The following is a 14,647-nucleotide window of genomic DNA, read 5'->3' as shown; positions in this document are numbered from 1 at the left end:
GTGGTGTGAGCATGTAATACCAGCTACTTGGGAGGCTGATGCAGGAGGAGTGCTTGAGCCCAGAAATTTGAGGTTATAGTGAGCTATGATCACACCACTGCCCTCCAGCCTGGGTGACAGAGTGAGAATCTGTGCCTTCAAAAAAAAAAAAAAAAAAAAAAAAAAAAAAAAAAAAAAGCTACATGTGACTAGTTGTTGCCATATTGGACAGTGCAGTTTTAAATTTAGTTTTATATTTTGCTTTTTTAATATAAACATTGTGCCTTATATATTACATAACAAATATTTTCAAAACTCATCATTCTTTAATTATACCTCTTTAGTTATAAACTTCAATAATAAATTCTAAAACTTTATGTCATCAAACTGTTTTCCAGAAAATGCTGCTTCCATTTACATTCTTACCTCAAATTAACAGAATATGTTTTGTATCATGGATTTTTTTTTAAACATTATGACTCTAAAAAATACTTGAAAACCTGATATGGAAAAAAACAGTACCCTATTAATTTGCATTTTAGTAGCTAACTAGAATAACAATTGTTTTTGTTTTCCTTTCCTTTTTAGTTTTTAGATTATCTGGTAATGTCCCTTGTCCATTTTTCTATTCAGATCTGATTGTTTGCAATTTTCCTACTGGGGTCTTCAGTGCTATGAATTCTATACAAGATACATATGAAGATTAAGAACTCACTGCCTACTAAGATTGTTGCAAATATTTTCCTCATTTGTCAGTTAATTTTCTTTATAATCCTTTTTTGTTTATAATTGTAAAGCAGTTTAAAACTATTTAATTTTTTCTTCCTCTGCTTTTCTTCTTTGTCTTTCACCCTACTTATCAGATTTTCAAAGAAAGTATAGAAATAATCATCTTAATGTGATTTTTTAAAATTATGATTTCTTTTACCTTACCAACAATCTCCTCGGATGCCAGAATTGACTTCTACTCCTTTATATGTTAATGATTATATAACAGAAATCATTATCATGTTGATGTAACCAATTACTAAAATATGTAAATTCACTTTCAGTATCTTTTACCCAAAGAATCATTTTATACTTCTGCACAAGGTGAGAATAAAAAAGGTTACTTTATAAAATGACTGTAAAAATAGTGAGTAAAAATATTCTTTTGGTCGTTATGATGCTGTAACATTCTCTGCTGGTTTCAACAATATTCCTTTTTTTAGTCTTCCTGTTTCTCTTTAGACTTCCAAACAGTGAGTTTAAATATCATAGCAACAGTGAACCAGGTTTTGTACTATTTGATTTATTTTTTAATCTATCTTATTTGGTGTGTGAAGTTATTAATCTTCATTTTTTAACTTACATATCTTTTTTCCAGCCTAGCATTATATATTGATAGGAAATCCATTAAAAGTTGATCATATAATCTACTTTTCAAAAAAGCTATTTCATTTTTTATATCAAAATTACCGTGGGCTTAAGACAGATACTAAAATTTTTAATGAATACAATTAAATTTTTAAAATAACTGGTTACTAATTATATTACAACATAAGCTCACCTGGAATCAGATAATTTGACAGCTGTAAACTGCTCTGGAGGACTAAGGCCCTCATCAACTATTGGAGAAAAAACATTTGAAAATAAATTTGACATTTGCTATAAATATAAAGACATTATTTTGCTTTAAAAAATGTGGCTATTTTCTTCTGCAATTAAATGTAAGAATATTCAGATATACTGATGTCACTGTAATACTGTATCTTTGGAATCAAGATCTATTTTACCTTCTTTTAACTACAGTGCTAATTTTATACACTGAGTAAGACAGGGTGATATAATGCTTATTTAACAACTTTCGAGATAGCTTCTCTTTATGTTTTAAAATACAGTCATAAATAAGCACTTATTTAAAAAAGCTAAATGCTTTCATTTATTCAATGGATGGCCTTGCTGACCAAATGATACTGCTTTTTATCTTCTAATTATTTCGTATCTCATTAGTGCTTCCTCTAATGGGCTAAAGAAAATGAAGAAACTTCAAATTGTTAAATGCACCCAGGTTAGTTTTGGTAATAGGTCTGAATGAAAAAGAAATTCACACATGTTTGACTCAAATAGGTTTTCTTTTTTCTTTCCACTTACTATTTTAATTATTCATATTGTTTTGATTTCCAAAGATACTCTTCTGGAACAATACGGAATGTTTTCCAATGCTTATATTAGAAAAAGGGACTTGCCAATGGCTGGTAAATATTAAGCAATTAAAAAAAAAATGGAAAAGTCAAATGCAATGGTTCCATTCCTTTGGAAAATGTTTGAGACTAGTTAGAGTTTGGCCTAAGTGAATGAATGTCCTAAAATCTACACTTGTGTCAGGATCTTCCCTTCCAGACACAAACCTTCTTTGTGTGGAGCTCCCAGGGTAAAAAGACCATTGTCAAGTGCATGTATATAGGTTCCCTCATCCATTTCAATGGCTATGGTTCCTGAAATTTCACCAAAGTTTGTTACTGTCCGCCAGATTCCTAAAAAATAAAATTGATATTTCAACTTTATATCTTAGTTTTGACACAGAGTTCTTTGTTATTATAACTTAGTTTTAAAAACTTTTTATTTGGCAGTCGTAAGAAATAATATGAAGATCTCACATATCCTTTACTTGCTTTGTCTCAATGATGACATCTTGCGTAAGTATCATACACTTTTAGAATCAGGAAACTGACACTGATATAATCCATGAAGCTTATTCAGATTTCACCAGTTTTACATGTACTTGTTTGCATGTATGTGCACAGATTCATGTGACTACCAGCACAGTCAGGATTAGGTTTTTAAAATACATAATAGCAACATACAGCCAGGCATGGGGGTGCATGCCTGTAATCCCAGCTACTCGGGGAGCTGTGAAAGGGGATCACTTGAGCCCAGGAGTTCAAGGTTATAGTGAGCTATGATCACACCACTGTACTCTAGCCTGAGTGACAGAGCAAGGTCCTGTCTCAAAAAAAGACCAAAACAAAACAAAAGGCAACATGTGAAGGTACAAAGTGATATATGGAGAACGGTCTCTCTCATGATAGACCCCAGCCTCTATTCATGCCTGCTTTCCAGAGGCAATGCCTATCATAATGCTTCTTAAAAATGCCTCTACAGGAAGACTTTCTAGCATAGTAATCTTTTTTGTTTGTTTGTTTGTTTTTGTTTTAGACGGAGTCTTGCTCTGTCGCCCAGGCTGGAGTGCAGTGACGCGATCTTGGCTCACTGCGACCTCCACCTCCTGGGTTCAAACAATTCTCTGCCTCAGCTTCCTGAGTAGCTGGGGTTAAAAGAGCCTGCCACCATGCCCGAAAAATTTTTTTGTGTGTTTTTAGTTAGAGACAGGGTTTCACCACATTGGCCAGGCTGATCTTGAACACCTGACCTCATGATCCACCCGCCTCTGCCTCCCAAAGTGCTGGGATTACAGGTGTGAGCCACCGCACCCGGCCAGTAGTCTTAACTATGATTTTAGATTGAAAGCAAAATGAGCAGAATCTATGTCTATGTATACTAATTTCCAATTTGCCAATAGAAATGTTAGACTCTAGCAACAATTATTTTAGCAGTTGTTATAAAAGTTTATATCTTAATGTTAAAAAATATCCTCAAACCTCCTCCTAAATTGTACTTTAACTAGAGTAGAAATGAGTCAATCATTAACTGGATATGACATATTAAGGAATTCTTGTTAATTTTACAAGGTCTGATTATGACATAGTATAATATATAGAAGTAAAGAACAAAACATGTGATGAGAGAAAGACATACCACGTTAAGAAATGTACATTTATGTACTTATGGGTAAAATGATGTAATATCTGTGATTTTACTTAAAATTTTATAGGAAAAAATGTGTGTGGGGGTGTGCATGTAAATGAAACGAGATTGGCAAAATATTGATAATTAATGCTAGGGCCTAGACACATGGGGGACTCATTATATTCTTCTACGTATGGATTAGTTGGGATATTTCCATAATAAAAAGGTTTTAAAGATTCAGTTAATTCCACTGCACAAAATTTTCTATTCAACTAAACATTTCATGCTTTTCATAATCAATTTTAAAATACATAAAATTTTAGCTAAAATGAAGTGGGACCCTTATCTAACACCAAATACAAAAAGTAACCTAAAATAGACCAAAGACCTAAATGTAAGAGCTAAAGTTAGAAAACTTTTAGAAGGAAATGGGAAGAGCTTCACGATAATGAATTTGGCAATGATTTCTTATATAGAACATCAAAGGCACAGGCAACAAAAGAAAACACAGACAAACTGGACTTCATCAGAATTAAAAACTTTTGTGCATCAAGAACCACTGTCAACAAGAGTAAAAGGCAACCCAGAGAATGGAGAAAATATTTGTAAGCTACATACATTATAAGGAATTAATATCCAGACTATACAGAGAACTCCAAAAAGACAAATACCACAATTCAAAACTGGGCAAAGGATATACACGGGCGTTGCTCCAAAGATGATATACAAATGGCCAATAAGCACTCTAAAAGATGCTCAACATCACTAGTCACTAGGGAAATATAAATCAAAACCATAATGCAATACCACTTCACACCCATTAGAATGCTATTATCAAAACAAACAAAAAACAGAAACCAAGAAAACCAGAAAAACAAATGTTGGGCAGGATGTGGAGAAACTGAAACCCTCTGCAATGCTGGTGGGAAGGTAAAATGGTGCATGTATTTAAATGCCACTGAAGTGTACACTTAAAAATAGAAAAACTGGCAAATTCTATATTCTGTATATTTTACCCCCCCACACACACGAAACCAATGGAGAAAAAGAAAATTAATCAAAATTAAAATTTCAGCTAAAGATGATTAGAAAGCAATAAAACTAATGACAATTTAGATGATTGAGTTATAGCTACAATTGTTTTCAGGAAAAGAAATAATGCTTTATTCAGAATCATTATGAACAGTGTTATGATTAGCAAGTCTTTCTTATAAATGTAATAGTTAATAATTTTAAATTAGTTTTATTTTGTATGTTCTATGCCACATTCACCAAGTACACTTAATATTAAATAAAATCATTTAAATACAATATCTCATTAATGTTTTGCAAATGAAGAAGAAATTTCTGGCAGACAAGCTCCTCAAAATTTTCACACTCTGTCCAAGTAGGGAAATGATACAATAACATTACTTATAATATTGTCAACTGAAAAAGAAATTACATTGAGCAGATGCCAGTATTTCTTCTCAATGAGATTTCAAATAATAAGAAAGCTAAACACAGTATCATCAAGAATTAAATGTGAGCATTCTGCCTACTTTCTGCAAGTGGCCTACATTCAACATTTGGAGGTATGCTTATACGTTTAACGACTAAAGTAACATAACATAATACTTAACGGTGCCACTTGGGGGTTTTAGCTGTGAAAAAGCAGTGGATCCTAAGAACAGTGGGCACTGAAGTTGCCTGTCTCTACGTCAGGTGACAGCTCAAGCTGTGTATATGCTGCAGACGCCCGAGCTGAATTTAAGAGAATCCGCTCTAAAACATTATTTGCTATTTAGACACATGCTTAAAGTTATTTCCTTTTAAACCTTAGGCAGATGATGAAATATTCCCGCTGTGTTGTCTCACAATGCATAACAAAGCTTTTCACATATTTTCACATAGTTGAGAATGTTTCCATATGTCTGGCATGCCTGTAATCCAGCACTTTGAGAGGTGGAAGCAGGAGAATCACTTAAGCCCAGGAGTTCAAAATCAGCCTAGGCAACAAAAGGAGACCCCTATCTCTACAAAAAAATTAAGAAATTAGCTGGGTATGGTGGTATAAGCCTGTGGTCCCAGCTACTCGGGAGTCCGAGGTGAGAGAATTGCTTGAGCCTTGAGCCTACGAGTTTGAGGGTGCACTGAGCCATGATCATGTCACTGCACTCCAGTCTGAGCAACAAAGCAAGAGCCTGTCTCAAAAAAAAACAAAAAACAAAAAACAAAAAACAAAAATGGCCCGATGCACCAGTGTCATGGCTGATAAGATACTACCAGGGCACCATCATTCTAGCATCAAGGCTGTGAGACAGCTCACATCACCTTCTGACTAACCCAGTGCTTCTGTGCTAAGGGCCCCCTTAAATCTCTACCTTCATTATGTTCTTGGCACAAAGGAATGATATATCTTAGATTTGGAAATGGAATTTTCTTCCCCAATCTTACTGTAGTCTAAGTACCCTTCACAGACCTTCTATTAACCCATAGTTTACTTAGCTTTAGTTCCTGGGTAAATCAAATCTGTGTTTTGCAAACTACGATGTTGTAAGTTCAATTGCTTCTGAATCTAGCAGAGCTCAGTGAAACCCTTTGCTTACAGACATGCTCATTTTTATTAATGTCACACATGGTATTCTCCATGTGAAAGACAGAATTTCTTTCATCCTATTTACCAATCCCTTCAGATCCTTGTGAGGAACCAACAGAACAGCTTTAAAAAATTAAAAGGGTTTTTTCCTTTCCCTTCACAAATAGGCACATGCTTACTTATACGGCAAGTTTAGAATATCCACAATGCAAAAGAAGGTGGAAGGACAAGGAGAAAAAGACGCAGAAGGACTTCCTCTTCCAGCCAAGATGGACTTGCCCTCCCACCATGACCAACGAGAAAACTGAAACTGGTTAGAATATTTGAGAAAACTGTTTTCGGGGATTGGAACACAGGCAGAACAGGACTGTGATATTTGAGAACAGGAAAACACAGGAGGCAAATCTCACACACACTTCTGTTTTCTGCCCAATGGCAGTTTCTTGACCACACAGAGAGAGGTAGAGACCTCCAAAAATGAGGCAATGTCACTGTCACTAAGCTGAGAGTCTTGCAGTACTAACATGTTTGGAGTTTATAGAATAAGGTACTGGAGAAGAGAGAACTACATACAGGTGAGGCCTCAAAAGAGAATGCAAAAGTTCTCTGCAGGTCTGGGGCCAAGGGCTGGGGGGAGTGCATACAGCAGGCAGGCTCCACAAGGCCTCTGCAGAGTGGCTGGCACTTCTGAGGGCTGACTGGAGATGCCAGAGATCACACAAATTTGGGACATAGCAGAGTGGAGAGAACTCATCAAGTATACATAGAACATGTGGCTGAGGCCCATGAGGATGAACCTTTCCTAGAGTAAGAGTCACTGTCTAAGTCTACAGGCAAAAACCTAATAAATAAGCACAAACTAACAAAGGCCCAGGCTTGACAGGAGAAAAAGGGTGGCCAAATAATATAACTAGGCATCAAGACATTTAACAGAAATAAAGGTTAAAATGTTATGAAAATGAAAGACTGAATTTATAAGGAAGACTTAACAATCCTAAGTGTGTACACATGACAGCTTCAAAATACTTTAAGCAAAAACTGCTCAAGTAGACAGATCTAGAATTACAGCTGGCGATTTTAACATAACTCTCAATACATTGTAGGATGAGTAAAAAATCAGTAAGGACACAGAAGATGTGCATAGTCACAAGCTCCACCAGTTGATCTAACTGACATCTAAAGAACACTGAACCACCGGGCGCCACGGCTCATGCCCGTAATCCCAGCACTTTGAGAGTGAGGCGGGCGGATCGCCTGAGGTCAGGAGTTTGAGACCAGCTTGGCCAACGTGGTGAAACCCTGCCTCCATTAAAAATAAAAAAAAAATTAGCCAGGCATGGTGGCAGGTGCCTGTAATTCCAGCTCCTCCAGAGGCTGAGGCAGGAGAATCACTTGAACCTGGGAGGCAGAGGCTGCAGTGAGCCGAGATCGCACCACTGCACTCCAGCCTGCTGGGCAACAGAGCGAGACTTCATCTCCAGAAAAAAAACCAAAAACAAAAACAAAAAAACCCTGAACCAACATCTGCAGAATACACATTCTTTTCAAGTGTACATGGAAATTCACTAAGAAAGTATGTTCTCCAACTATACTATAAATGAATTAGAAATCAGCAACAATAACATACCTATAATATCTCTATGTAGTAGAAATTAAAAAACAATACACTTTTAAATAACTCAAGCATCCATGAAAAGAAAAATCACAAGGAAAACTAGATGATATTTTGAATGGAATGAAAATGAAAGCAAAATGTGTTGACTATAACTAAAACTAACGTGGAATGAAGAGATCTAACTCTCTTCTTAAGAAGCAATAAAACAAGAGCAAAGTAAACTGAAAATAAGTTAAAGGGAGGAAAAAAAAGACTGAAAATAAATGAAATAAAAAATGAAAAAAAGAGAAAATAAGTAATACTGAAACAGGCTTGTCCAACCTGAGGGCTGCATGTGGCCCAGGCCAGGTTTGAATGCAGCCCAATACAAATTCATAAACTTTCTTGAAACATTATGAGATGTTTTTTCCTTATTTTTTTTTTTTGGCTCATCAGCTTATCGTTAGTGTATTCTATGTGTGGCCCAAGACAATTCTCCTTCCACTGTGGCCCAGGGAACCTAAAAGATTGAATACCCCTGTACTAAAAGATCATTAATGATCTAAAATAAGTGATCTTATAAAGAATTGATAAACCTCCAGCTAGACTGACTGATCCAGGAAAAAATAGAAAAAAAACAAATTACCAATATGAAGAGACTGCAATACAGATTAGATTCTACGGATATTAAAAGGATATTAAAGGAATATTCTGAAAAATTTTATGCCAATAAATCCAACAACTTGGATAAAATGAAATTTTCCTAAAAGACACAAATTACCAAAACTGACAACAGAAAAATCTGAAAATATCTCTTAAAAAATCTTAATTCTCCCACAAAAAACTAAAACCAAACCAAACAAAACCCTCTAGGTTCAGATGACTTCACTGGTAAATCCTATCAAACATGTAAAGAAGAAATCATACCGATCTTACACAGCTATTTCCAAAAACAGGGAAGGAGACAGCACTTCCCATCTAATTTTATGACACCCAATATCACCTTGACACTAAAATCAAATAAAGACATTACAAGAAAAGGATACAAAAGTCCAATATCTCCCATCAACACCAATATAGAAATCTTAAAAAAAAAAAAAAAAAAAAAAACCTGGAAATCAACTCTAGCAATATCCCAAAGGACAATGCACCACAACCAAGTGGGGTTTATCTCAGGGATGTAAAGTTAGTTTAAAAGTTGAAAATGAAACCAATGTTATTCATTGGCAGAATGAAGAAAGTTGTATAATCATCTCAACAGATACAGAAAGAGACATTTGACAGCATTAAACATCGTTATGATAAAAACTGCGAGAAACAAAGTTTAAAAGGAATGTCCTCATTTTGATAAAGGTTTTCTCTGCAGATCCTACAGACATACCATATGGTGGACCACTGAAAGCTTTCTGCCTAAGCTTGCAAACAATGCAATTATGCCCATTCTCGTGACTTCTGTTCAACACTATGGAAGTCCTGGACAGTATAATAAACCAATAAAAAGCAAGACAAGACAAAAGGATTAGAAAGAAAGAAGTAAAACGATAGTCACAGGAAACATAATTGCAAATTTCTTAGTTTTCTATATAAACAAACCACTAGAAGTAATAAGTGAAACAGACTTATCAGACTACAAAGTCACTATACAAAAATCAATTGCATATCTACATACTGACAGCAAACAACTGGAAAATCAAATTCAAAAGTTCTACTGACAGTAGTGTAAAATTATAAAATACTTAAGAATAAATTTTTAAACAGGCATGCAAGACTGCTACATTGAAAATTATGAAATATTGAGGCCCAATATTAAGATGTTGATTATCCCCCAAATGATGTGGACTCAATACAATTCTCCGAGAAAATCCAACAGGCTTCACTGTAGAAATTAATAAACTAATAGTAAGTACAAAGTTGGAGGACACACACTACCTGATCTCAAGACTTCATGAAATTATAGCAGTCAAGATAAATATATCAAAAGAAAAACAGACAATCGATAGAACAGAGTCCAGAAATAGACCAATACACAGAAAGTTAATTGACTTTTTATGAAGATACGAAACTGGATTAATGGAAAAAGGAAACACCAGTGGTGCTGGCACAAATGGCTATCAAGATGTTAAAAAAAAAAAAAAAAAAGTAAATCTTGAAACCAAACTCACACCATGCCAAAAATTAATTTGAGATTAATGACAGATTTAATGTAAAAACTAAAACTATGATGCCTCTAAAAGACAATGTAGAATATTTTCCTGACTTTGGGGTAAGCAAAGATCTCTTAGATCAAAGAGATAAGGCAGGAACCATAAAAGAAAAAAAATAAACTAAGCTTTATAAACATTAAAAGCTTCTGACCATCCTGGCTAAAATGGTGAAACCCTATCGCTACTAAAAACACAAAAAATTAGCTGGGCGTGGTGGCAGGTGCCAGTAGTCCCAGCTACTTGGGAGGCTAAGGCAGGAGAATGGCGTGAACCTGGGAGGTGGAGCTTGCAGTGAACCGATATCGTGCCACTGACCTCCAGCCTGGGTGACAGAACGAGACTCCATCTCAAAAAAAAAAAAAAAAGAAAAAGCTGTCCATCCAAAAACCATTAAGAAACTGAAAAGGTAAAACTCAGACTGGGAGAAAAGACTGATAACACCATCAACTCTTGGCAAGGATGTAACTGGAGAACTAATTCATTCTTGGTGGGAGGATAAAATAGCACAACCACTTTAGAAAATTGTTGACAGTTTCTTATATAGTTAAACATTCACCTATCCTTTGACACAGCAATTCCACATCTACATATCTACCCTAGATATTTACCCTAATTTTAGAATTGTTGATTTGCCATTTCAAAAGCAATGATTCTTCCAGAACATTAGCTTTACATCATTCCATATTTTATATATTTTTTAAGCTAACATAATTTATGAAGATTCAAAATGCAACTTGCCAAGTTTTAAAAGAGAAAAAATAGTATGGAAACAGCTAAATGGAAAACAGGCTGGTTAAGTGTGTTTGGGTCAGTTTATTTCTAGTATCATTTACAGGCTACCCTGATATTGTAATTAAAATTTTCATTCATTTCAGAGTTCACAAAATAATGATTTTTCCTGTGAGGATACTTCGTTTAAGAGACAACTGACTTCTACAACAAAAATGCATACATGTTCAAAGAAAATATCTTGTAAAATATATTTGGTTGAATAATATTTACATTAAGCCTTTAAAATTATGTATCAGAATCTGCGGCTATTAAGCAGTCTAATGGTGCCTATTAAGTCAGAGAGTTGTAATTCTTCTCTCCTGTGCTCTGTTCTGATAATGAAGTAAAGGGATCAGTAGCATATACTGTGCTAAAGAATAAATGGAATTTGCAACTGTAGGTAATATTTAAGCACTTTAAGACAAATATGAATACATCATAAATTTCTAACTAGGAAAATATTTTCAATGAGATCTCAAGAAATGTTAACTTTTTTCAGAATAAAGCACTGAAAACTGACTCACCAACATATCAAGCTGGGTTTCTTCATCTTCTTCTCTTTTTCTCTTCTTATCTTTGCTCTTTTTCTTCTTACTACAGGACATCATTTATATAGATGAGTTTAAGTATATTGATTTGTGTGATAAATAAATATCGTTAAGATTGAAACTTGGAAGTCTTTTAAGTTGTTTCATTTATAAATTATTGATTTAGGAAGACTTACATTGCTATGCCCTCTTAAATACAGTACTGAGAATTTGCTTCCGGCTTTGTACATATTATGTTAAAGTTCAAAGCAGATTGTAGAGCCACACTGCCAGATTTTAAATCCTGATTCTGTCACTTCTTAGCTCTGCAATTTTTGGAAAAGGTACTGAATCTCTCTGTGAGTCAGTTTCCCCACTTAAAAAATTAGGATAACAACTCTTAAGGCTATTGTGGGGATTAAGAGGTAATATGTATCTTCACACATTGCTGGTGGAAATGTAAAATGGTGCAGCATCTACAGTAAACAGTTTGGGGTTCCTCAAAAAGTTAAAGAGTTACCATATGACCCAGCAATTTTACTCCTAAGTATGTATACCCAAGGGAAATGAAAACATACACCCACAAAAATACTTACATAAGAATATTCACACTCGCATTAGTCACAATAGTCAAAAAGGGGAAACAATCTAAATGTTCATCAACTGATGAATGGATGAACAAAATATTACATCCATACAATGGATTACACTACGCAGCCATAAAAAGGAACAAGTGCTACAACAATTATGGACCTCAAGAATGTTATAAGTGAAAGAAGCCAGATACAAAAGGCCAGATGTTGCATGATTTCTTAGGAAATATTCAGAATAGGCAATTTCACATAGATAGCAGACTAGTGGTTGCCAAGGACTAGGAGAGGGGGAAGATCGGATGTGACTGCTTTAATGGGTAGGAAGAGATTTCATTCTGAGATGATGAAAATGCTGAGCAACTAGACAGTGGTGAACCTCTTGAATATATACTAAAAACCACTGACAGTACAAAAGGGTGAATTTTATAATTATGAATTACATCGCAATAAAAAAATGAAAACCCAAGAGCGATTTGAAAAAAGTTAATGTGCAAAGTGCCTACAACAATTTCTGGTCAGACTGAAAGTGCTATATAAGCATTAATTATGATTATTACGATAATCTTAAGACACTCTTGTCTGCATTTTCATCATAAAGTTTTCAGAAGATAACTCACCACTTCTCACAGGAAATTCACAGAGTAAAAATCTCACATTCATTCAGGATGTACCTGCCATTTATTCTGGCATCTTCATGAGGCCAGACTCCTCGAGAGGGTTCTCAAGGGCAGTGGCTTCAGCTCACTCCTTGATACTTTCTTTCCATCTCGCCTAACAATATCAAAACCTCTGTTTATCACAGAGGCCAGGAGGAAATGCTCAATATTTGTATGTACAGTCAACCTCAGGCAAATCTGCCAGTTAAAAAAGAAGCGGGGATATGAATGCACAGGTATTTTTCTCCTAAAGAGCTAATAAATTACCACTACAACCTCCTCCTCATATTTGGCTCAATTTATTTACTGTATGTATGTTCTCTCATTTAATCCTCACAGTCTTCTAAAGGTATAAAAAATGGTCTGAAAGTATAAATGTGTAAACGGAGGTTCAAAGATACTTGATCTCTTAATGAGTAAATGGAAGTTCAGACATATTGACCAATTTGCCACAAATTACAAAATTAGTAAATGACAGAGTGCAGGTTCCAACCCATATCCCTATCAAAGCCCATATACACCTCAACCACTGTGTGATTCATCCTGGTTTCACTCTACATATTAGCTTTGAAAAAAATTAATAATTTTTCCAGGAAGAGACAATAGAGAAAAGAATAATCCCTAATAAAGGAAGTTATTATAATGAACTACAAGATCAGACTAACACAGACCCACCAGGCAGAGGCCTGGAGAGATGCCTCAGGGGACCCAAACTCGTGGGTACGGGGCCACGGGTCACCCGCCCTTCTATCCTGTTTCCAGGGTCGTCCGCGCGGGAGGCTGCCCCTCTCTGCACAGGCGCCAGGAACCGCGGTCCGGCCTCCGTCCAGCCCAGACAGGGTCAGAGCGAAGGCTGGGAGGCCACGAAGCCGGCTCTCCGCACCACGGCTTCCACCGGATTCGCGGGGGTGGAGTGCGTCCGAAAAGAACTGAGGAGGCTCCCGCCGGAGCTGCAGGACCCAGCTCTTCACCTCGGTTCCCTTGAGCACAAGCTTGGTAGACTTCACATAAGAGTACTAGGCCATGGCTCCGGGAGACTTCTGCGCGGAGAGGCTGAAGCCAGCTCAGGATGAGTATGTGACCTGGAGCAGCACCACGGCGGGGAAGAACAGAAGTGGAGGCGAAGTAAACACTCCCTGACAGCGTACGTCTGTCCAGAACCCGCCTCCGTCTTCACCCAAACGCTGAATGACTGAGATTTCCACTTCCGAGTTTCTGCCGGCGAGCTATGGCGGCTGCAGAGGGCCGAAAGGTGTCCGCACGCATCTGCTCCCTGGCGCCCTCTCCAGGAGCCCCTGAGGATTCGTGCCTCCCAGACGTGGGGAAAGCCCGCCCGAGGCGCAGGTGCTGACGGTGGCGGGGCTGTCGGGCGCGCTGTGGAACCGCCTCCCGCTAGAGCTGCGGGCTGGCGAAGGTTCCCGCGGGGGCGGGAAGCGGCTCAGGCTGCCCTCCCTGGCCTGCGGTGGCGCGTCTGGAAGCGCGGGCCACTCGTGCGCGGGTCACTCGGGGATGTGCCTCGCGCGACTGTGTGTGCAGGAAACAAGCAGGAAATACCCTAAAATAGAATGAAGCGCCATGTTGAGGGCCGCGGACGTCGCGAGTGCTGTGGGAATGTGGGCCGAGGTGGAGAGTTATGGTGGCGCGTGTTACAGGCTCAGGAGTCAGGAAGAAACCTAATCGTGGAGGCGGCATCTGAGGAGGGTCTTGAACGCTGGGCAGGCTTTTGCCCGATAGAAAAGGAGGAAGCTAGTCCTGTCTGATGGAGGAAACAGGGCAGAGGCGTGGAGGGAGCCGTGCAGCGCTGGTGTGAGGAGCCGCGAGCAGGCCAGGCCTGTAAAGCAGAGTGGTGGGAACCAGGATAGAGAAGGCAAGTCGGGGTCCTGTGGTCGCTGAAGAATTTGAATGAAATCAGTAAACAGGTGAGAGGGATCCATCGCAAGAGCATGGGATGAAACA

At 37.3% G+C, this 14,647-nt stretch overlaps 1 pseudogene; it reads right to left on the bottom strand.

Annotated features, from left to right (window-relative positions):
* Window positions 1-13,958, bottom strand: part of LOC107973371 (protein FRG1-like) — a 42,132-nt pseudogene extending 28,174 nt beyond the window's left edge.
* Window positions 13,959-14,647: the final 689 nt, after the last annotated feature.

This window comes from Pan troglodytes, chromosome 17 (genome assembly GCF_028858775.2).
Source record: "Pan troglodytes isolate AG18354 chromosome 17, NHGRI_mPanTro3-v2.0_pri, whole genome shotgun sequence".
Lineage (NCBI taxonomy): Eukaryota > Metazoa > Chordata > Mammalia > Primates > Hominidae > Pan > Pan troglodytes.
This window is presented reverse-complemented; position numbering and strand designations above follow the sequence as displayed.